General features: G+C 50.4%; 1 protein-coding gene across 1 annotated transcript in view; it reads left to right on the top strand.

The window, feature by feature from the left end:
- The first annotated feature begins 567 nt into the window (after positions 1-567).
- The window catches only part of SHANK3 (SH3 and multiple ankyrin repeat domains 3), a 246,252-nt gene continuing 222,957 nt past the window's right edge, over positions 568-23,862 (top strand). The window contains exon 1 of the mRNA XM_075599237.1: positions 568-652. The gene's annotated coding sequence lies outside the window, so the exon portion shown is untranslated. The remainder of the gene's footprint in view (positions 653-23,862) is intronic.

Below are 23,862 nucleotides of genomic sequence, written 5' to 3'. Positions count from 1 at the left end.
GGCGGGGATATCGCCGCGGGGTCAGTGGGTGGGGATATCGCCGCGGGGTCAGTGGGCGGGGATATCGCCGCGGGGTCAGTGGGCGGGGATATCGCCGCGGGGTCAGCGGGCGGGGATATCGCCGCGGGGTCAGTGGGCGGGGATATCGCCGCGGGGTCAGTGGGCGGGGATATCGCCGCGGGGTCAGTGGGCGGGGATATCGCCGCGGGGTCAGCGGGCGGAGATATCGCCGCGGGGTCAGTGGGCGGGGATATCGCCGCGGGGTCAGTGGGCGGGGATATCGCCGCGGGGTCAGTGGGCGGGGATATCGCCGCGGGGTCAGCGGGCGGAGATATCGCCGCGGGGTCAGTGGGCGGGGATATCGCCGCGGGGTCAGTGGGCGGGGATATCGCCGCGGGGTCAGCGGGCGGAGATATCGCCGCGGGGTCAGCGGGCGGGGATATCGCCGCGGGGTCAGCGGGCGGAGATATCGCCGCGGGGTCAGCGGGCGGGGATATCGCCGCGGGGTCAGCGGGCGGGGATATCGCCGCGGGGTTGGCGCTCTGACAGGTTGTCTGTGATTCCCGCAGTGATTATGTTATCCAGGAGAAGGTCGCTCGGCTGCAGAAGAGAGAATTGGAAGGATTCGGGTTTGTGCTACGAGGAGCGAAAGGTACAGAATATAAACTGGCCACACCCGCCACCCAAAGCCACACCCGCCACCCAAAGCCACACCCGCCACCCAAAGCCACACCCGCCACCCAAAGCCACACCCGCCACCCAAAGCCACACCCGCCACCCAAAGCCACACCCGCCACCCAAAGCCACACCCGCCACCCAAAGCCACACCCGCCACCCAAAGCCACACCCGCCACCCAAAGCCACACCCGCCACCCAAAGCCACACCCGCCACACCTAGCGCCACACCCGCCACACCTAGCGCCACACATAGCGCCACACCCGCCACCCAAAGCCACACCTAGCGCCACACCCGCCACCCAAAGCCACACCTAGCGCCACACCCGCCACCCAAAGCCACACCCGCCACCCAAAGCCACACCTAGCGCCACACCCGCCACCCACAGCCACACCCGCCACACCTAGCGCCACACCCATCACCCGAAACCACACCTAGCGCCACACCCGCCACCCAAAGCCACACCCGCCACCCAAAGCCACACCCGCCACACCTAGCGCCACACCCGCCACACCTAGCGCCACACCAAGCGCCACACATAGCGCCACACCCGCCACCCAAAGCCACACCCGCCACCCAAAGCCACACCTAGCGCCACACCCGCCACCAAAAGCCACACCACACCCAAAGCCACACCCAAAGCCACACCCGCCACCCAAAGCCACACCTAGCACCACACCAACCACCCAAAGCCACGCCAAGATCCCCAAGCCACGCCCACCACCCAAGCCACGCCCACCACCCAAAGCCACGCCCACCACCCAAAGCCACACCTGCCGCCACGCCCACCGCTGAAAGCCACACCCACCGCCACGAACCCAAAGCCAGCCCACCACCCAAAGCCACACCCAGCGCCACTTTCACCACCCAAAGCCACGCTCACAACTCCCAAACCTCACCCCAAAACACGCTCATATTACCAAACCATGCCTATGTACTGTATATCTTTATATATCTCTATATGTAGCGCTGACATGTACATTATCGCGTCACGGCAGTGACACACGTGACATTATAATATAACATACAATGGGAAGATGCGTTTCAGACACAAACATAATATTCTGCGATAGGAGCGGGAGGGAGGGATGCTCTGCAGTAGGAGCGGGGAGGGATGCTCTGCGGTAGGAGTGGGGAGGGGGGATGCTCTGCGGTAGGAGCGGGGAGGGATGCTCTGCGGTAGGAGTGGGGAGGGGGGATGCTCTGCGGTAGGAGCGGGGAGGGGGGGATGCTCTGCGGTAGGAGCGGGGAGGGAGGGATGCTCTGTGGTAGGGGGAGGGATGCTCTGCGGTAGGAGCGGGGAGGGAGGGATGCTCTGCGGTAGGAGCAGGGAGGGGAGATGCTCTGCGGTAGGGGGAGATGCTCTGCGGTAGGGGGAGGGATGCTCTGCGGTAGGGGGAGGGATGCTCTGCGGTAGGAGCGGGGAGGGAGGGATGCTCTGCGGTAGGAGCGGGAGGGATGCTCTGCAGTAGGAGCGGGGAGGGAGGGATGCTCTGCGGTAGGAGCGGGGAGGGATGCTCTGCGGTAGGAGCGGGAGGGAGGGATGCTCTGCGGTAGGAGCGGGGAGGGAGGGATGCTCTGCGGTAGGAGCGGGGAGGGGAGATGCTCTGCGGTAGGGGGAGGGATGCTCTGCGTTAGGAGCGGGGAGGGAGGGATGCTCTGCGGTAGGAGCGGGGAGGGATGCTCTGCGGTAGGAGCGGGGAGAGAGGGATGCTCTGCGGTAGGAGCGGGGAGGGGGGATGATCTGCCGTGAGAGGGGGGATGCTCTGCGGTAGGAGCGGGGAGGGGGGATGCTCTGCGGTAGGAGCGGGGAGGGGGGATGCTGTGAGGTAGGAGCGGGGGGGGGATGCTCTGCGGTAGGAGCGGGGAGGGGGGATGCTCTGCGGTAGGAGCGGGGAGGGATGCTCTGCGGTAGGAGTGGGGAGGGGGGATGCTCTGCGGTAGGAGCGGGGAGGGGGGGATGCTCTGCGGTAGGAGCGGGGAGGGAGGGATGCTCTGTGGTAGGGGGAGGGATGCTCTGCGGTAGGAGCGGGGAGGGAGGGATGCTCTGCGGTAGGAGCAGGGAGGGGAGATGCTCTGCGGTAGGGGGAGATGCTCTGCGGTAGGGGGAGGGATGCTCTGCGGTAGGGGGAGGGATGCTCTGCGGTAGGAGCGGGGAGGGAGGGATGCTCTGCGGTAGGAGCGGGAGGGATGCTCTGCAGTAGGAGCGGGGAGGGAGGGATGCTCTGCGGTAGGAGCGGGGAGGGATGCTCTGCGGTAGGAGCGGGAGGGAGGGATGCTCTGCGGTAGGAGCGGGGAGGGAGGGATGCTCTGCGGTAGGAGCGGGGAGGGGAGATGCTCTGCGGTAGGGGGAGGGATGCTCTGCGTTAGGAGCGGGGAGGGAGGGATGCTCTGCGGTAGGAGCGGGGAGGGATGCTCTGCGGTAGGAGCGGGGAGAGAGGGATGCTCTGCGGTAGGAGCGGGGAGGGGGGATGATCTGCCGTGAGAGGGGGGATGCTCTGCGGTAGGAGCGGGGAGGGGGGATGCTCTGCGGTAGGAGCGGGGAGGGGGGATGCTGTGAGGTAGGAGCGGGGGGGGGATGCTCTGCGGTAGGAGCGGGGAGGGGGGATGCTCTGCGGTAGGAGCGGGGAGGGATGCTCTGCGGTAGGAGTGGGGAGGGGGGATGCTCTGCGGTAGGAGCGGGGAGGGGGGGATGCTCTGCGGTAGGAGCGGGGAGGGAGGGATGCTCTGTGGTAGGGGGAGGGATGCTCTGCGGTAGGAGCGGGGAGGGAGGGATGCTCTGCGGTAGGAGCAGGGAGGGGAGATGCTCTGCGGTAGGGGGAGATGCTCTGCGGTAGGGGGAGGGATGCTCTGCGGTAGGGGGAGGGATGCTCTGCGGTAGGAGCGGGGAGGGAGGGATGCTCTGCGGTAGGAGCGGGAGGGATGCTCTGCAGTAGGAGCGGGGAGGGAGGGATGCTCTGCGGTAGGAGCGGGGAGGGATGCTCTGCGGTAGGAGCGGGAGGGAGGGATGCTCTGCGGTAGGAGCGGGGAGGGAGGGATGCTCTGCGGTAGGAGCGGGGAGGGGAGATGCTCTGCGGTAGGGGGAGGGATGCTCTGCGTTAGGAGCGGGGAGGGAGGGATGCTCTGCGGTAGGAGCGGGGAGGGATGCTCTGCGGTAGGAGCGGGGAGAGAGGGATGCTCTGCGGTAGGAGCGGGGAGGGGGGATGATCTGCCGTGAGAGGGGGGATGCTCTGCGGTAGGAGCGGGGAGGGGGGATGCTCTGCGGTAGGAGCGGGGAGGGGGGATGCTGTGAGGTAGGAGCGGGGGGGGGATGCTCTGCGGTAGGAGCGGGGAGGGGGGATGCTCTGCGGTAGGAGCGGGGAGGGATGCTCTGCGGTAGGAGCGGGGAGGGGGGGATGCTCTGCGGTAGGAGCGGGGAGGGGGGATGCTCTGCGGTAGGAGCGGGGAGGGGGGATGCTCTGCGGTAGGAGCGGGGAGGGGGGATGCTCTGCGGTAGGAGCGGGGAGGGGTGGTGCTCTGCGGTAGGAGCGGGGGGAGGGATGCTCTGCGGTAGGAGCGGGGAGGGGTGGTGCTCTGCGGTAGGAGTGGGGAGGGGGGGATGCTCTGCGGTAGGAGCGGGGAGGAGGGATGCTCTGCGGTAGGAGCGGGGGGGAGGGATGCTCTGCGGTAGGAGCGGGGAGGGGGGATGCTCTGCGGTAGGAGCGGGGGGAGGGATGCTCTGCGGTAGGAGCGGGAGGGATGCTCTGCGGTAGGAGCGGGGAGGGGGGATGCTCTGCAGTAGGAGCGGGAGGGGGGATGCTCTGCGGTAGGAGCGGGGAGGGGGGATGCTCTGCGGTAGGAGAGGGGAGGGAGGGATGCTCTGCGGTAGGAGCGGGGAGGGGGGATGCTCTGCGGTAGGAGCGGGGAGGGGGGATGCTCTGCGGTAGGAGCGGGGAGGGAGGGATGCTCTGCGGTAGGAGCGGGGAGGGGGATGCTCTGCGGTAGGAGCGGGGAGGGAGGGATGCTCTGTGGTAGGGGGAGGGATGCTCTGCGGTAGGAGCGGGGAGGGAGGGATGCTCTGCGGTAGGAGCGGGGAGGGGAGATGCTCTGCGGTAGGGGGAGATGCTCTGCGGTAGGGGGAGGGATGCTCTGCGGTAGGGGGAGGGATGCTCTGCGGTAGGAGCGGGGAGGGAGGGATGCTCTGCGGTAGGAGCGGGAGGGATGCTCTGCAGTAGGAGCGGGGAGGGAGGGATGCTCTGCGGTAGGAGCGGGGAGGGATGCTCTGCGGTAGGAGCGGGGAGGGACGGATGCTCTGCGGTAGGAGCGGGAGGGAGGGATGCTCTGCGGTAGGAGCGGGGAGGGAGGGATGCTCTGCGGTAGGAGCGGGGAGGGGAGATGCTCTGCGGTAGGGGGAGGGATGCTCTGCGTTAGGAGCGGGGAGGGAGGGATGCTCTGCGGTAGGAGTGGGGAGGGATGCTCTGCGGTAGGAGCGGGGAGGGAGGGATGCTCTGCGGTAGGAGCGGGGAGGGGGGATGCTCTGCCGTGAGAGGGGGGATGCTCTGCGGTAGGAGCGGGGAGGGGGGATGCTCTGCGGTAGGAGCGGGGAGGGGGGATGCTCTGAGGTAGGAGCGGGGGGGGGATGCTCTGCGGTAGGAGCGGGGAGGGGGGATGCTCTGCGGTAGGAGCGGGGAGGGATGCTCTGCGGTAGGAGCGGGGAGGGGGATGCTCTGCGGTAGGAGCGGGGAGGGGGGATGCTCTGCGGTAGGAGCGGGGAGGGGGGATGCTCTGCGGTAGGAGCGGGGAGGGGTGGTGCTCTGCGGTAGGAGCGGGGGGAGGGATGCTCTGCGGTAGGAGCGGGGAGGGGTGGTGCTCTGCGGTAGGAGTGGGGAGGGGGGGATGCTCTGCGGTAGGAGCGGGGAGGAGGGATGCTCTGCGGTAGGAGCGGGGGGAGGGATGCTCTGCGGTAGGAGCGGGGAGGGGGAATGCTCTGCGGTAGGAGCGGGGGGAGGGATGCTCTGCGATAGGAGCGGGGAGGGGGGATGCTCTGCGGTAGGAGCGGGGAGGGGGGATGCTCTGCGGTAGGAGCGGGGGGGATGCTCTGCGATAGGAGCGGGGAGGGATGCTCTGCGGTAGGAGCGGGGAGGGGGGATGCTCTGCGGTAGGAGCAGGGAGGGGGGATGCTCTGCGGTAGGAACGGGGAGGGGGGATGCTCTGCGGTAGGAGCGGGGAGGGAGGGATGCTCTGCGGTAGGAGCGGGGAGGGGGGATGCTCTGCGGTAGGAGCGGGGGGATGCTCTGCGGTAGGAGCGGGGAGGGGGGATGCTCTGCGGTAGGAGCAGGGAGGGGGGATGCTCTGCGGTAGGAGCGGGGAGGGGGGGATGCTCTGCGGTAGGAGAGAGGGGAGGGAGGGATGCTCTGCGGTAGGAGCGGGGAGGGGGATGCTCTGCGGTAGGAGCGGGGAGGGGGGATGCTCTGCGGTAGGAGCGGGGAGGGGGGGATGCTCTGCGGTAGGAGCGGGGAGGGATGCTCTGCGGTAGGAGCGGGAGGGGGGATGCTCTGCAGTAGGAGCGGGGAGGGATGCTCTGCGGTAGGAGCGGGGAGGGGGGATGCTCTGCGGTAGGAGCGGGGAGGGGGGATGCCTCTGCGGTAGGAGCAGGGAGGGGGGATGCTCTGCGGTAGGAGCGGGGAGGGGCGATGCTCTGCGGTAGGAGTGGGGAGGGAGGGATGCTCTGTGGTAGGAGCGGGGAGGGATGCTCTGCGGTAGGAGCGGGGAGGGAGGGATGCTCTGCGGTAGGAGCAGGGAGGGGGGATGCTCTGCAGTAGGAGCGGGGAGGGGGGGGATGCTCTGCGGTAGAAGCGGGGAGGGGGGATGCTCTGCGGTAGGAGCGGGGAGGGGGGATGCTCTGCGGTAGGAGCGGGGAGGGGGGATGCTCTGCGGTAGGAGCGGGGGGGGATGCTCTGCGATAGGAGCGGGGAGGGATGCTCTGCGGTAGGAGCGGGGAGGGGGATGCTCTGCGGTAGGAGCAGGGAGGGGGGATGCTCTGCGGTAGGAACGGGGAGGGGGGATGCTCTGCGGTAGGAGCGGGGAGGGAGGGATGCTCTGCGGTAGGAGCGGGGAGGGGGGATGCTCTGCGGTAGGAGCAGGGAGGGGGGATGCTCTGCGGTAGGAGCGGGGAGGGGGGATGCTCTGCGGTAGGAGTGGGGAGGGAGGGATGCTCTGCGGTAGGAGCGGGGAGGGATGCTCTGCGGTAGGAGCGGGGAGGGAGGGATGCTCTGCGGTAGGAGCAGGGAGGGGGGATGCTCTGCAGTAGGAGCGGGGAGGGGGGGATGCTCTGCGGTAGAAGCGGGGAGGGGGGATGCTCTGCGGTAGGAGCGGGGAGGGGGGATGCTCTGCGGTAGGAGCGGGGAGGGGGGATGCTCTGCGGTAGGAGCGGGGGGGATGCTCTGCGATAGGAGCGGGGAGGGATGCTCTGCGGTAGGAGCGGGGAGGGATGCTCTGCGGTAGGAGCGGGGAGGGGGGATGCTCTGCGGTAGGAGCAGGGAGGGGGGATGCTCTGCGGTAGGAGCGGGGAGGGGGGATGCTCTGCGGTAGGAGCGGGGAGGGATGCTCTGCGGTAGAGCGGGAGGGGGGATGCTCTGCAGTAGGAGCGGGGAGGGATGCTCTGCGGTAGGAGCAGGGAGGGGGGATGCTCTGCGGTAGAAGCGGGGAGGGGGGATGCTCTGCGGTAGGAGAGGGGAGGGAGGGATGCTCTGCGGTAGGAGCGGGGAGGGGGGATGCTCTGCGGTAGGAGCGGGGAGGGGGGATGCTCTGCGGTAGGAGCGGGGAGGGGGGATGCTCTGCGGTAGGAGCGGGGGGAGGGATGCTCTGCGGTAGAGCGGGAGGGGGGATGCTCTGCAGTAGGAGCGGGGAGGGATGCTCTGCGGTAGGAGCAGGGAGGGGGGATGCTCTGCGGTAGGAGCGGGGAGGGGCGATGCTCTGCGGTAGGAGTGGGGAGGGAGGGATGCTCTGCGGTAGGAGCGGGGAGGGATGCTCTGCAGTAGGAGCGGGGAGGGGGGATGCTGTGCGGTAGGAGCGGGGAGGGATGCTCTGCGGTAGGAGCGGGGAGGGATGCTCTGCGGTAGGAGCGGGGAGGGGGGATGCTCTGCGGTAGGAGCGGGGAGGGATGCTCTGCGGTAGGAGCGGGGAGGGATGCTCTGCGGTAGGAGCGGGGAGGGGGGATGCTCTGAGGTAGGAGCTGGGAGGGATGCTCTGCAGTAGGAGCGGGGAGGGATGCTCTGCTATAGGAGCGGGGAGGGGGGATGCTCTGCGGTAGGAGCGGGGAGGGGGGATGCTCTGCGGTAGGAGCGGGGAGGGGGGATGCTCTGCGGTAGGAGCGGGGAGGGGGGATGCTCTGCGGTAGGAGCGGGGAGGGAGGGATGCTCTGCGGTAGGAGCGGGGAGGGGGGGATGCTCTGCGGTAGGAGTGCGGAGGGGGGGATGCTCTGCGGTAGGAGCGGGGAGGGATGCTCTGCGGTAGGAGCGGGGAGGGGGGATGCTCTGCGGTAGGAGCGGGGTGGAGGGATGCTCTGCGGTAGGAGCGGGGAGGGGGGATGCTCTGCAGTAGGAGCGGGGAGGGGGGATGCTCTGCGGTAGGAGCGGGGAGGGGGGATGCTCTGCGGTAGGAGCGGGGAGGGATGCTCTGCGGTAGGAGCGGGGAGGGGGGATGCTCTGCGGTAGGAGCGGGGAGCAGGGATGCTCTGCGGTAGGAGCAGGGAGGGGGGATGCTCTGCAGTAGGAGCGGGGAGGGGGGATGCTCTGCGGTAGGAGTGAGGAGGGGGGATGCTCTGCGGTAGGAGCGGGGAGGGGGGATGCTCTGCGGTAGGAGCGGGGAGGGGGGATGCTCTGCGGTAGGAGCGGGGAGGGATGCTCTGCGGTAGGAGCGGGGAGGGGGGATGCTCTGCGGTAGGAGCGGGGAGGAGGGATGCTCTGCGGTAGGAGCAGGGAGGGGGGATGCTCTGCAGTAGGAGCGGGGAGGGGGGATGCTCTGCGGTAGGAGCGAGGAGGGGGGATGCTCTGCGGTAGGAGCGGGGAGGGGGGATGCTCTGCGGTAGGAGCGAGGAGGAGGGATGCTCTGCGGTAGGAGCGGGGAGGGGGGATGCTCTGCGGTAGGAGAGGGGAGGGGGGATGCTCTGCGGTAGGAGCGGGGAGGGGGGATGCTCTGCGGTAGGAGCAGGGAGGGGGGATGCTCTGCAGTAGGAGCGGGGAGGGGGGGATGCTCTGCGGTAGGAGCGAGGAGGGGGATGCTCTGCGGTAGGAGCGGGGAGGGATGCTCTGCGGTAGGAGAGGGGAGGGAGGGATGCTCTGCGGTAGTAGCGGGGAGGGGGGATGCTCTGCGGTAGGAGCGGGGAGGGATGCTCTGCAGTAGGAGCGGGGAGGGGGGGATGCTCTGCGGTAGGAGCGGGGAGGGGGGATGCTCTGCAGTAGGAGCAGGGAGGGGGGTTGCTGTGCGGTAGGAGCGGGGAGGGAGGGATGCTCTGCGGTAGGAGCGGGGAGGGATGCTCTGCGGTAGGAGAGGGGAGGGAGGGATGCTCTGCGGTAGTAGCGGGGAGGGGGGATGCTCTGCGGTAGGAGCGGGGAGGGATGCTCTGCAGTAGGAGCGGGGAGGGGGGATGCTCTGTGGTAGGAGCGGGAGGGGGGATGCTCTGCAGTAGGAGCGGGGAGGGGGGGATGCTCTGCGGTAGGAGCGGGGAGGGGGGATGCTCTGCAGTAGGAGCAGGGAGGGGGGTTGCTGTGCGGTAGGAGCGGGGAGGGAGGGATGCTCTGCGGTAGGAGCGGGGAGGCATGCTCTGCGGTAGGAGAGGGGAGGGAGGGATGCTCTGCGGTAGTAGCGGGGAGGGGGGATGCTCTGCGGTAGGAGCGGGGAGGGATGCTCTGCAGTTGGAGCGGGGAGGGGGGATGCTCTGTGGTAGGAGCGGGAGGGGGGATGCTCTGCAGTAGGAGCGGGGAGGGATGCTCTGCGGTAGGAGCGGGGAGGGGGCGATGCTCTGCGGTAGGAGCGGGGAGGGGGGATGCTCTGTGGTAGGAGCGGGAGGGGGGATGCTCTGCAGTAGGAGCGGGGAGGGATGCTCTGCGGTAGGAGCGGGGAGGGGGGATGCTCTGCGGTAAGAGCGGGGAGGGGGGATGCTGTGCGGTAGGAGCGAGGAGGGGGGGATGCTCTGCGGTAGGAGCGGGGAGGTGGGGATGCTCTGCGGTAGGAGCGAGGAGGGGGGGATGCTCTGCGGTAGGAGCGGGGAGGGGGGGGATGCTCTCCGGTAGGAGCGGGGAGAGGGGGATGCTCTGCGGTAGGATTGGGGAGGGAGGGATGCTCTGCGGTAGGAGCGGGGAGGGAGGGATGCTCTGCGGTAGGAGCGGGGAGGTGGGGATGCTCTGCGGTAGGAGCGGGGAGGGGGGATGCTCTGCGGTAGGATTGGGGAGGGAGGGATGCTCTGCGGTAGGAGCGGGGAGGGAGGGATGCTCTGCGGTAGGAGCAGGGAGGGGGGGATGCTCTGCGGTAGGAGCGGGGAGGGGGGATGCTCTGCGGTAGGAGCGGGGAGGGGGGATGCTCTGCGGTAGGAGCGGGGAGGGATGCTCTGCGGTAGGAGCGGGAGGGGGGATGCTCTGCAGTAGGAGCGGGGAGGGATGCTCTGCGGTAGGAGCGGGGAGGGGGGATGCTCTGCGGTAGGAGCGGGGAGGGGGGGATGCTTTGCGGTAGGAGTGCGGAGGGGGGGATGCTCTGCGGTAGGAGCGGGAGGGAGGGATGCTCTGCGGTAGGAGCAGGGAGGGGGGATGCTCTGCGGTAGGAGCGGGGAGGGGCGATGCTCTGCGGTAGGATTGGGGAGGGAGGGATGCTCTGCGGTAGGAGCGGGGAGGGATGCTCTGCAGTAGGAGCGGGGAGGGGGGATGCTGTGCGGTAGGAGCAGGGAGGGGGGATGCTCTGCGGTAGAAGCGGGGAGGGATGCTCTGCGGTAGGAGCGGGGAGGGATGCTCTGCGGTAGGAGCGGGGAGGGGGGATGCTCTGAGGTAGGAGCGGGGAGGGATGCTCTGCGGTAGGAGCGGGGAGGGATGCTCTGCGGTAGGAGCGGGGAGGGGGGATGCTCTGCGGTAGGAGCGGGGAGGGGGGATGCTCTGCGGTAGGAGCGGGGAGGGATGCTCTGCGGTAGGAGCGGGGAGGGAGGGATGCTCTGCGGTAGGAGCGGGGAGGGGGGATGCTTTGCGGTAGGAGTGCGGAGGGGGGGATGCTCTGCGGTAGGAGCGGGAGGGAGGGATGCTCTGCGGTAGGAGCGGGGAGGGAGGGATGCTCTGCGGTAGGAGCGGGGAGGGGGGATGCTCTGCGGTAGGAGTGCGGAGGGGGGGATGCTCTGCGGTAGGAGCGGGGAGGGATGCTCTGCGGTAGGAGCGGGGAGGGGGGATGCTCTGCGGTAGGAGCGGGGAGGAGGGATGCTCTGCGGTAGGAGCAGGGAGGGGGGATGCTCTGCAGTAGGAGCGGGGAGGGGGGATGCTCTGCGGTAGGAGCGAGGAGGGGGGATGCTCTGCGGTAGGAGCGGGGAGGGGGGATGCTCTGTGGTAGGAGCGGGGAGGGATGCTCTGCGGTAGGAGCGGGGAGGGGGGATGCTCTGCGGTAGGAGCGGGGAGCAGGGATGCTCTGCGGTAGGAGCAGGGAGGGTGGATGCTCTGCAGTAGGAGCGGGGAGGGGGGGATGCTCTGCGGTAGGAGCGAGGAGGGGGGATGCTCTGCGGTAGGAGCGGGGAGGGATGCTCTGCGGTAGGAGCGGGGGGAGGGATGCTCTGCGGTAGGAGCGGGGAGCAGGGATGCTCTGCGGTAGGAGCAGGGAGGGTGGATGCTCTGCAGTAGGAGCGGGGAGGGGGGATGCTCTGCGGTAGGAGCGAGGAGGGGGGATGCTCTGCGGTAGGAGCGGGGAGGGGGGATGCTCTGTGGTAGGAGAGGGGAGGGAGGGATGCTCTGCGGTAGTAGCGGGGAGGGGGGAGGCTCTGCGGTAGGAGCGGGGAGGGGGGATGCTCTGCGGTAGGAGCAGGGAGGGGGGATGCTCTGCAGTAGGAGCGGGGAGGGGGGGATGCTCTGCGGTAGGAGCGAGGAGGGGGGATGCTCTGCGGTAGGAGCGGGGAGGTATGCTCTGCGGTAGGAGAGGGGAGGGAGGGATGCTCTGCGGTAGTAGCGGGGAGGGGGGATGCTCTGCGGTAGGAGCGGGGAGGGATGCTCTGCAGTAGGAGCGGGGAGGGGGGATGCTCTGTGGTAGGAGCGGGAGGGGGGATGCTCTGCAGTAGGAGCGGGGAGGGGGGGATGCTCTGCGGTAGGAGCGGGGAGGGGGGATGCTCTGCAGTAGGAGCAGGGAGGGGGGTTGCTGTGCGGTAGGAGCGGGGAGGGAGGGATGCTCTGCGGTAGGAGCGGGGAGGGATGCTCTGCGGTAGGAGAGGGGAGGGAGGGATGCTCTGCGGTAGTAGCGGGGAGGGGGGATGCTCTGCGGTAGGAGCGGGGAGGGATGCTCTGCAGTAGGAGCGGGGAGGGGGGATGCTCTGTGGTAGGAGCGGGAGGGGGGATGCTCTGCAGTAGGAGCGGGGAGGGATGCTCTGCGGTAGGAGCGGGGAGGGGGGGATGCTCTGCGGTAGGAGCGGGGAGGGGGGATGCTCTGCAGTAGGAGCGGGGAGGGGGGGTGCTTTTCTGGTTTCTTCTCTTCATTCGTTATGTTACCCTGCATTGCCCTTTGGACAGTATTTTGGGCTTATCATTGCCATCAGGCCGGTGAATCGGATGTGTTCATCTGCTGTGTTTTTCATATACTCACTTGTGACACAGGAGTGCAGCTTTCAGCTGCGACTCCCATCCAGATTCATTACCAGCAGTTATATACTACTCACATGCAAATATATATATGACTATTGGGCTCTGGCTAACAGCATTGGATACCACATTGAACTCTTTTGCTGTTGGTGGTTTGAGCACTGGTGGAGACTCAGCGGTCTCTTTTTCACATACTACCTATCAGGTAGATCCCAACATGTGTCCATCTCAGGCTCTAACTCTAACCCCCTGGATATCACCTGTGGTGTCCCGCAAGGCTCTGTTCTGGGGCCCCTACTCTTCTCAGTGTTCATTAATGATCTTCCCACAGCTTGAAAGGAAGCCTCAATACACATGTATGCAGATGACACAATCCTGTATGCACACAGCCATAGCCTCTCTGACCTTCAACACATACTTCAGTCTGACTTTTTGAGACTCGAAAAACTGGATTTCCCAAAACAAACTGTTTTTAAACACTGACAAGACTGTAACAATGGTATTTGGGACCAAGACTACATTTTTAAAGCTTCCAGCGACTGAGCTCCTGATTAGAACCAACGCTAACACCACCCTAACACCTGTCACTAGTTTTAAATACCTGGGCTTATGGTTTGACTCCCACTTAACATTCGGGATGCACATTGATACCCTGACAACCAAGACCTATGCCAAACTAGGGGTACTTTACAGGAACAAATCCTCCCTAAGTCTCCTGGTCAGAAAGCGTATTGCACAGCAGATGCTAATGCCAATTATTGACTATGGAGACATAGTATATGGCTCGGCTCCTCAAACCCACCTTAGCAAACTTGACACCCTCTACAATTCAATTTGTCGTTTTGTTCTCCAATGCAACTACAACACACATCACTGCGAAATGCTCAAAGAACTAGATTGTCCATCACTCGAGTCTAGGCGCAAAGTTCACCTTTCCTGTCTCACCCTCAAATACTTTCTGGGTAAGCTACCCAGCTACCTGAACAAGCTCCTCACCCCTACCACATGCAGCACCTATCACCTGAGATCAGACTCCAAAAGACCCATGGTCCCAAGGCTCAACAAAGTATCCGGCCGCTCCTCCTTCTCTTACCGTGCAACCCAAAACTGGAACAACCTACCGGAGAATCTCACAGCCGCCACCTGGGACATAGTAAGTTTAAGCTCGCTGAGGCGGGCTGAGCCGCGCTGAGCAGATGCACAAAGCCCCTGCATCTGTCATCAGCGCGGCTATAGTTTCCCCCTCCGCATGCGCGCTGATGCGTGCGGAGGCTGAGAAACTTAGAACAAACAGGGAAGTTTCAAATTTGCCGCTTGGGGAAGCGGAGGAGCGGTCACGTGACCACTCCCATCCAATGGGAGCGGGGGACTAGCCCCGCCTTCCGCTCCGCCTCCTGACACGCCTCCGCCCCCGCCCCCAGAGCGCGCTCACTGCCTCGCCTTCAAGGACAGAAAAAAGCCCCATTTTCAGCAGGCGAGGCAGAGCAGGAGCGCGGCTCAGCGAGCTTCCAATTACTATGTCCCAGGCCTAGGTTCTTTCATAACTAAAGCTGTCTCACATTTTAATCTGGTCTGTAACTGTTACATACGCCTATAATATATATTATCTGTAACTGTTACATACGCCTATAATATATATTATCTGTAACTGTTACATACGCCTATAATATATATTATCTGTAACTGTTACATGCGCCTATAATATATATTACCTGTAACTGTTACATCCGCCTATAATATATATTACCTGTAACTGTTACATGCGCCTATAATATATATTATCTGTAACTGTTACATACGCCTATAATATATATTACCTGTAACTGTTACATACGCCTATAATATATATTACCTGTAACTGTTACATACGCCTATAATATATATTATCTGTAACTGTTACATACGCCCATAATATATATTATCTGTAACTGTTACATACGCCTATAATATATATTATCTGTAACTGTAACATACGCCTATAATATATATTACCTGTAACTGTTACATACGCCTATAATATATATTACCTGTAACTGTTACATACGCCTATAATATATATTATCTGTAACTGTTACATACGCCTATAATATATATTACCTGTAACTGTTACATCCGCCTATAATATATATTATCTGTAACTGTTACATACGCCTATAATATATATTATCTGTAACTGTTACATACGCCCATAATATATATTATCTGTAACTGTTACATACGCCTATAATATATATTATCTGTAACTGTTACATACGCCTATAATATATATTACCTGTAACTGTTACATACGCCTATAATATATATTATCTGTAACTGTTACATACGCCTATAATATATATTACCTGTAACTGTTACATCCGCCTATAATATATATTATCTGTAACTGTTACATACGCATATAATATATATTATCTGTAACTGTTACATACGCCTATAATATATATTACCTGTAACTGTTACATCCGCCTATCACATATATTATCTGTAACTGTAACATACGCATATAATATATATTATCTGTAACTGTTACATACGCCTATAATATATATTACCTGTAACTGTTACATCCGCCTATAATATATATTATCTGTTACTGTTACATACGCATATAATATATATTATCTGTAACTGTTACATACGCCTATAATATATATTATCTGTAACTGTTACATACGCCCATAATATATATTATCTGTAACTGTTACATACGCCTATAATATATATTATCTGTAACTGTTACATACGCCCATAATATATATTATCTGTAACTGTTACATACGCCTATAATAAATATTATCTGTAACTGTTACATACGCCCATAATATATATTATCTGTAACTGTTACATACGCCTATAATATATATTATCTGTAACTGTTACATACGCCCATAATATATATTATCTGTAACTGTTACATACGCCTATAATAAATATTATCTGTAACTGTAACATACGCATATAATATATATTATCTGTAACTGTTACATCCGCCTATAATATATATTATCTGTAACTGTTACATACGCCTATAATATATATTATCTGTAACTGTTACATACTCCTATAATATATATTATCTGTAACTGTTACATACGCCTATAATATATATTACCTGTAACTGTTACATACGCCTATAATATATATTATCTGTAACTGTTACATACGCCCATAATATATATTATCTGTAACTGTTACATACGCCTATAATATATATTATCTGTAACTGTTACATACGCCCATAATATATATTATCTGTAACTGTTACATACGCCTATAATATATATTATCTGTAACTGTAACATACGCCTATAATATATATTATCTGTAACTGTTACATACGCCCATAATATATATTATCTGTAACTGTTACATACGCCTATAATATATATTATCTGTAACTGTTACATACGCCTATAATATATATTATCTGTAACTGTTACATACGCCTATAATATATATTATCTGTAACTGTTACATACGCCTATAATATATATTACCTGTAACTGTTACATACGCCTATAATATATATTATCTGTAACTGTTACATACGCCTATAATATATATTACCTGTAACTGTTACATACGCCTATAATATATATTATCTGTAACTGTTACATATGCCCATAATATATATTATCTGTAACTGTTACATACGCCTATAATATATATTATCTGTAACTGTTACATACGCCCATAATATATATTATCTGTAACTGTTACATACGCCTATAATATATATTATCTGTAACTGTAACATACGCCTATAACATATATTATCTGTAACTGTTACATACGCCTATAATATATATTACCTGTAACTGTTACATACGCCTATAATATATATTATCTGTAACTGTTACATATGCCCATAATATATATTATCTGTAACTGTTACATACGCCTATAATATATATTACCTGTAACTGTTACATACGCCCATAATATATATTATCTGTAACTGTTACATACGCCCATAATATATATTATCTGTAACTGTTACATACGCCCATAATATATATTATCTGTAACTGTTACATACGCCCATAATATATATTATCTGTAACTGTTACATACGCCTATAATATATATTATCTGTAACTGTTACATACGCCCATAATATATATTATCTGTAACTGTTACATACGCCTATAATATATATTATCTGTAACTGTAACATACGCCTATAATATATATTATCTGTAACTGTTACATTCGCATATAATATATATAATCTGTAACTGTTACATACGCCCATAATATATATTATCTGTAACAGTAACATACGCCTATAATATATATTATCTGTAACATTAACATACGCCTATAATATATATTATCTGTAACTGTAACATACGCATATAATATATATTATCTGTAACTGTTACATCCGGCCTATAATATATATTATCTGTAACTGTTACATACGCCTATAATATATATTATCTGTAACTGTTACATACGCCTATAATATATATTATCTGTAACTGTTACATACGCCCATCATATATATATAATCTGTAACTGTTACATACGCCCATAATATATATTATCTGTAACTGTAACATACGCCCATAATATATATTACCTGTAACTCTTACATACGCCCATAATATATATTATCTGTAACTGTAACATACGCCCATAATATATATTATCTATAACTGTAACATACGCCCATAATATATATTACCTATAACTGTTACATACGCCTATAATATATATTATCTGTAACTGTTACATACGCCCATAATATATATTATCTGTAACTGTAACATACGCCCATAATATATATTATCTGTAACTGTAATATACGCCCATAATATATATTACCTGTAACTGTCTCATACGCCTATAATATATATTATCTGTAACTGTTACATACGCCCATAATATATATTATCTGTAACTGTTACATACGCCCATAATATATATTATCTGTAACTGTTACATACGCCTATAACATATATTACCTGTAACTGTCTCATACGCCTATAATATATATTATCTGTAACTGTTACATACGCCCATAATATATATTATCTGTAACTGTTACATACGCCCATAATATATATTATCTGTAACTGTTACATACGCCTATAACATATATTATCTGTAACTGTTACATACGCCTATAATATATGTTATCTGTAACTGTTACATACGCCTATAATATATATTATCTCTAACTGTTACATACGCCTATAACATATATTATCTGTAACTGTTACATACGCCTATAACATATATTATCTGTAACTGTTACATACGCCTATAATATATATTATCTGTAACTGTTACATACGCCTATAATATATATTATCTGTAACTGTTACATACGCCTATAATATATATTACCTGTAACTGTTACATACGCCTATAATATATATTATCTGTAACTGTTACATACGCCTATAACATATATTACCTGTAACTGTCTCATACGCCTATAATATATATTATCTGTAACTGTTACATACGCCCATAATATATATTATCTGTAACTGTTACATACGCCCATAATATATATTATCTGTAACTGTTACATACGCCTATAACATATATTATCTGTAACTGTTACATACGCCTATAATATATGTTATCTGTAACTGTTACATACGCCTATAATATATATTATCTCTAACTGTTACATACGCCTATAACATATATTATCTGTAACTGTTACATACGCCTATAACATATATTATCTGTAACTGTTACATACGCCTATAATATATATTATCTGTAACTGTTACATACGCCTATAATATATATTATCTGTAACTGTTACATACGCCTATAATATATATTACCTGTAACTGTTACATACGCCTATAATATATATTATCTGTAACTGTTACATACGCCTATAATATATATTACCTGTAACTGTTACATACGCCTATAATATATATTATCTGTAACTGTCTCATACGCCCATAATATATATTACCTGTAACTGCTACATACGCCTATAATATATATTATCTGTAACTGTTACATACGCCTATAATATATATTATCTGTAACTGTTACATACGCCTATAATATATATTATCTGTAACTGTTACATACGCCCATAATATATATTATCTGTAACTGTAACATACGCCCATAATATATATTATCTGTAACTGTAATATACGCCCATAATATATATTACCTGTAACTGCTACATACGCCTATAATATATATTATCTGTAACTGTTACATACGCCTATAATATATATTACCTGTAACTGTTATATACGCCTATAATATATTTTATCTGTAACTGTTACATACGCCTATAATATATATTATCTGTAACTGTTACATACGCCCATAATATATATTATCTGTAACTGTTACATACGCCTATAATATATATTATCTGTAACTGTAACATACGCCTATAATATATATTATCTGTAACTGTTACATACGCATATAATATATATAATCTGTAACTGTTACATACGCCTATAATATATATTATCTGTAACTGTTACATACGCCCATAATATATATTATCTGTAACTGTAACATACGCCCATAATATATATTATCTGTAACTGTTACATACGCATATAATATATATAATCTGTAACTGTTACATACGCCCATAATATATATTATCTGTAACTGTTACATACGCCTATAATATATATTATCTGTAACTGTAACATACGCCTATAATATATATTATCTGTAACTGTTACATACGCCCATAATATATATTATCTGTAACTGTTACATACGCCTATAATATATATTACCTGTAACTGTTACATACGCCCATAATATATATTACCTGTAACTGTAACATACGCCCATAATATATATTATCTGTAACTGTCTCATACGCCCATAATATATATTACCTGTAACTGCTACATACACCTATAATATATATTATCTGTAACTGTTACATACGCCTATAATATATATTATCTGTAACTGTTACATACGCCTATAATATATATTATCTGTAACTGTTACATACGCCCATAATATATATTATCTGTAACTGTAACATACGCCCATAATATATATTATCTGTAACTGTTACATACGCCCATAATATATATTATCTGTAACTGTAATATACGCCCATAATATATATTATCTGTAACTGTTACATACGCCTATAATATATATTACCTGTAACTGTTACATCCGCCTATAATATATATTATCTGTAACTGTTACATACGCCTATAATATATATTACCTGTAACTGTTATATACGCCTATAATATATTTTATCTGTAACTGTTACATACGCCTATAATATATATTATCTGTAACTGTTACATACGCCCATAATATATATTATCTGTAACTGTTACATACGCCTATAATATATATTATCTGTAACTGTAACATACGCCTATAATATATATTATCTGTAACTGTTACATACGCATATAATATATATAATCTGTAACTGTTACATACGCCCATAATATATATTATCTGTAACTGTAACATACGCATATAATATATATTATCTGTAACTGTTACATCCGGCCTATAATATATATTATCTGTAACTGTTACATCCGGCCTATAATATATATTATCTGTAACTGTTACATACGCCTATAATATATATTATCTGTAACTGTTACATACGCATATAATATATATAATCTGTAACTGTTACATACGCCCATAATATATATTATCTGTAACTGTAACATACGCATATAATATATATTATCTGTAACTGTTACATCCGGCCTATAATATATATTATCTGTAACTGTTACATACGCCTATAATATATATTATCTGTAACTGTTACATACGCCTATAATATATATTATCTGTAACTGTTACATACGCCCATAATATATATTATCTGTAACTGTAACATACGCCCATAATATATATTACCTATAACTGTTACATACGCCTATAATATATATTATCTGTAACTGTTACATACGCCCATAATATATATTATCTATAACTGTAACATACGCCCATAATATATATTACCTATAACTGTTACATACGCCTATAATATATATTATCTGTAACTGTTACATACGCCCATAATATATATTATCTGTAACTGTAACATACGCCCATAATATATATTATCTGTAACTGTAATATACGCCCATAATATATATTACCTGTAACTGTCTCATACGCCCATAATATATATTATCTGTAACTGTTACATACGCCTATAATATATATTATCTGTAACTGTCTCATACGCCTATAATATATATTATCTGTAACTGTTACATAGGCCTATAACATATATTATCTGTAACTGTTACATACACATATAATATATATTATCTGTAACTGTTACATACGCCTATAATATATATTACCTGTAACTGTTACATACGCCTATAATATATATTATCTGTAACTGTTACATACGCCTATAATATATATTACCTGTAACTGTTACATACGCCTATAATATATATTATCTGTAACTGTTACATACGCCCATAATATATATTATCTGTAACTGTTACATACGCCTATAATATATATTACCTGTAACTGTTACATACGCCTATAATATATATTACCTGTAACTGTTACATACGCCTATAATATATATTACCTGTAACTGTTACATACGCCTATAATATATATTATCTGTAACTGTTACATACGCCTATAATATATATTACCTGTAACTGTTACATACGCCTATAATATATATTATCTGTAACTGTTACATACGCCCATAATATATATTATCTGTAACTGTTACATACGCCTATAATATATATTACCTGTAACTGTAACATACGCCCATAATATATATTACCTGTAACTGTCTCATACGCCCATAATATATATTACCTGTAACTGCTACATACGCCTATAATATATATTATCTGTAACTGTTACATACGCCTATAATATATATTATCTGTAACTGTTACATACGCCTATAATATATATTATCTGTAACTGTTACATACGCCCATAATATATATTATCTGTAACTGTAACATACGCCCATAATATATATTATCTGTAACTGTAATATGCGCCCATAATATATATTACCTGTAACTGCTACATACGCCTATAATATATATTATCTGTAACTGTTACATACGCCTATAATATATATTACCTGTAACTGTTATATACGCCTATAATATATTTTATCTGTAACTGTTACATACGCCTATAATATATATTATCTGTAACTGTTACATACGCCCATAATATATATTATTTGTAACTGTTACATACGCCCATAATATATATTATCTGTAACTGTTACATACGCCTATAATATATATTACCTGTAACTGTTACATACGCCTATAATATATATTACCTGTAACTGTTACATGCGCCTATAATATATATTATCTGTAACTGTTACATACGCCGCTAACATATATTATCTGTAACTGTTACATACGCCTATAACATATATTATCTCTAACTGTTACATACGCCTATAACATATATTATCTGTAACTGTTACATACGCCTATAACATATATTATCTGTAACTGTTACATACGCCTATAATATATATTATCTGTAACTGTTACATATGCCTATAATATATATTATCTGTAACTGTTACATACGCCTATAATATATATTACCTGTAACTGTTACATAGGCCTATAACATATATTATCTGTAACTGTTACATACACATATAATATATATTATCTGTAACTGTTACATACGCCTATAATATATATTACCTGTAACTGTTACATACGCCTATAATATATATTATCTGTAACTGTTACATACGCCTATAATATATATTACCTGTAACTGTTACATACGCCTATAATATATATTATCTGTAACTGTTACATACGCCCATAATATATATTATCTGTAACTGTTACATACGCCTATAATATATATTACCTGTAACTGTTACATACGCCCATAATATATATTACCTGTAACTGTAACATACGCCTATAATATATATTATCTGTAACTGTCTCATACGCCCATAATATATATTACCTGTAACTGTAACATACGCCCATAATATATATTATCTGTAACTGTCTCATACGCCCATAATATATATTACCTGTAACTGCTACATACACCTATAATATATATTATCTGTAACTGTTACATACGCCTATAATATATATTATCTGTAACTGTTACATACGCCTATAATATATATTATCTGTAACTGTTACATACGCCCATAATATATATTATCTGTAACTGTAACATACGCCCATAATATATATTATCTGTAACTGTTACATACGCCCATAATATATATTATCTGTAACTGTAATATACGCCCATAATATATATTATCTGTAACTGTTACATACGCCTATAATATATATTACCTGTAACTGTTACATCCGCCTATAATATATATTATCTGTAACTGTTACATACGCCTATAATATATATTACCTGTAACTGTTATATACGCCTATAATATATTTTATCTGTAACTGTTACATACGCCTATAATATATATTATCTGTAACTGTTACATACGCCCATAATATATATTATCTGTAACTGTTACATACGCCTATAATATATATTATCTGTAACTGTAACATACGCCTATAATATATATTATCTGTAACTGTTACATACGCATATAATATATATAATCTGTAACTGTTACATACGCCCATAATATATATTATCTGTAACTGTAACATACGCATATAATATATATTATCTGTAACTGTTACATCCGGCCTATAATATATATTATCTGTAACTGTTACATCCGGCCTATAATATATATTATCTGTAACTGTTACATACGCCTATAATATATATTATCTGTAACTGTTACATACGCATATAATATATATAATCTGTAACTGTTACATACGCCCATAATATATATTATCTGTAACTGTAACATACGCATATAATATATATTATCTGTAACTGTTACATCCGGCCTATAATATATATTATCTGTAACTGTTACATACGCCTATAATATATATTATCTGTAACTGTTACATACGCCTATAATATATATTATCTGTAACTGTTACATACGCCCATAATATATATTATCTGTAACTGTAACATACGCCCATAATATATATTACCTATAACTGTTACATACGCCTATAATATATATTATCTGTAACTGTTACATACGCCCATAATATATATTATCTATAACTGTAACATACGCCCATAATATATATTACCTATAACTGTTACATACGCCTATAATATATATTATCTGTAACTGTTACATACGCCCATAATATATATTATCTGTAACTGTAACATACGCCCATAATATATATTATCTGTAACTGTAATATACGCCCATAATATATATTACCTGTAACTGTCTCATACGCCCATAATATATATTATCTGTAACTGTTACATACGCCTATAATATATATTATCTGTAACTGTCTC

The sequence above is a fragment of the Ascaphus truei genome, chromosome 5, assembly GCF_040206685.1.
Source record: "Ascaphus truei isolate aAscTru1 chromosome 5, aAscTru1.hap1, whole genome shotgun sequence".
NCBI lineage: Eukaryota > Metazoa > Chordata > Amphibia > Anura > Ascaphidae > Ascaphus > Ascaphus truei.
The sequence above is the reverse complement of the archived record's forward strand: the minus strand, read 5'-3'. Positions and strand labels throughout refer to the sequence as shown.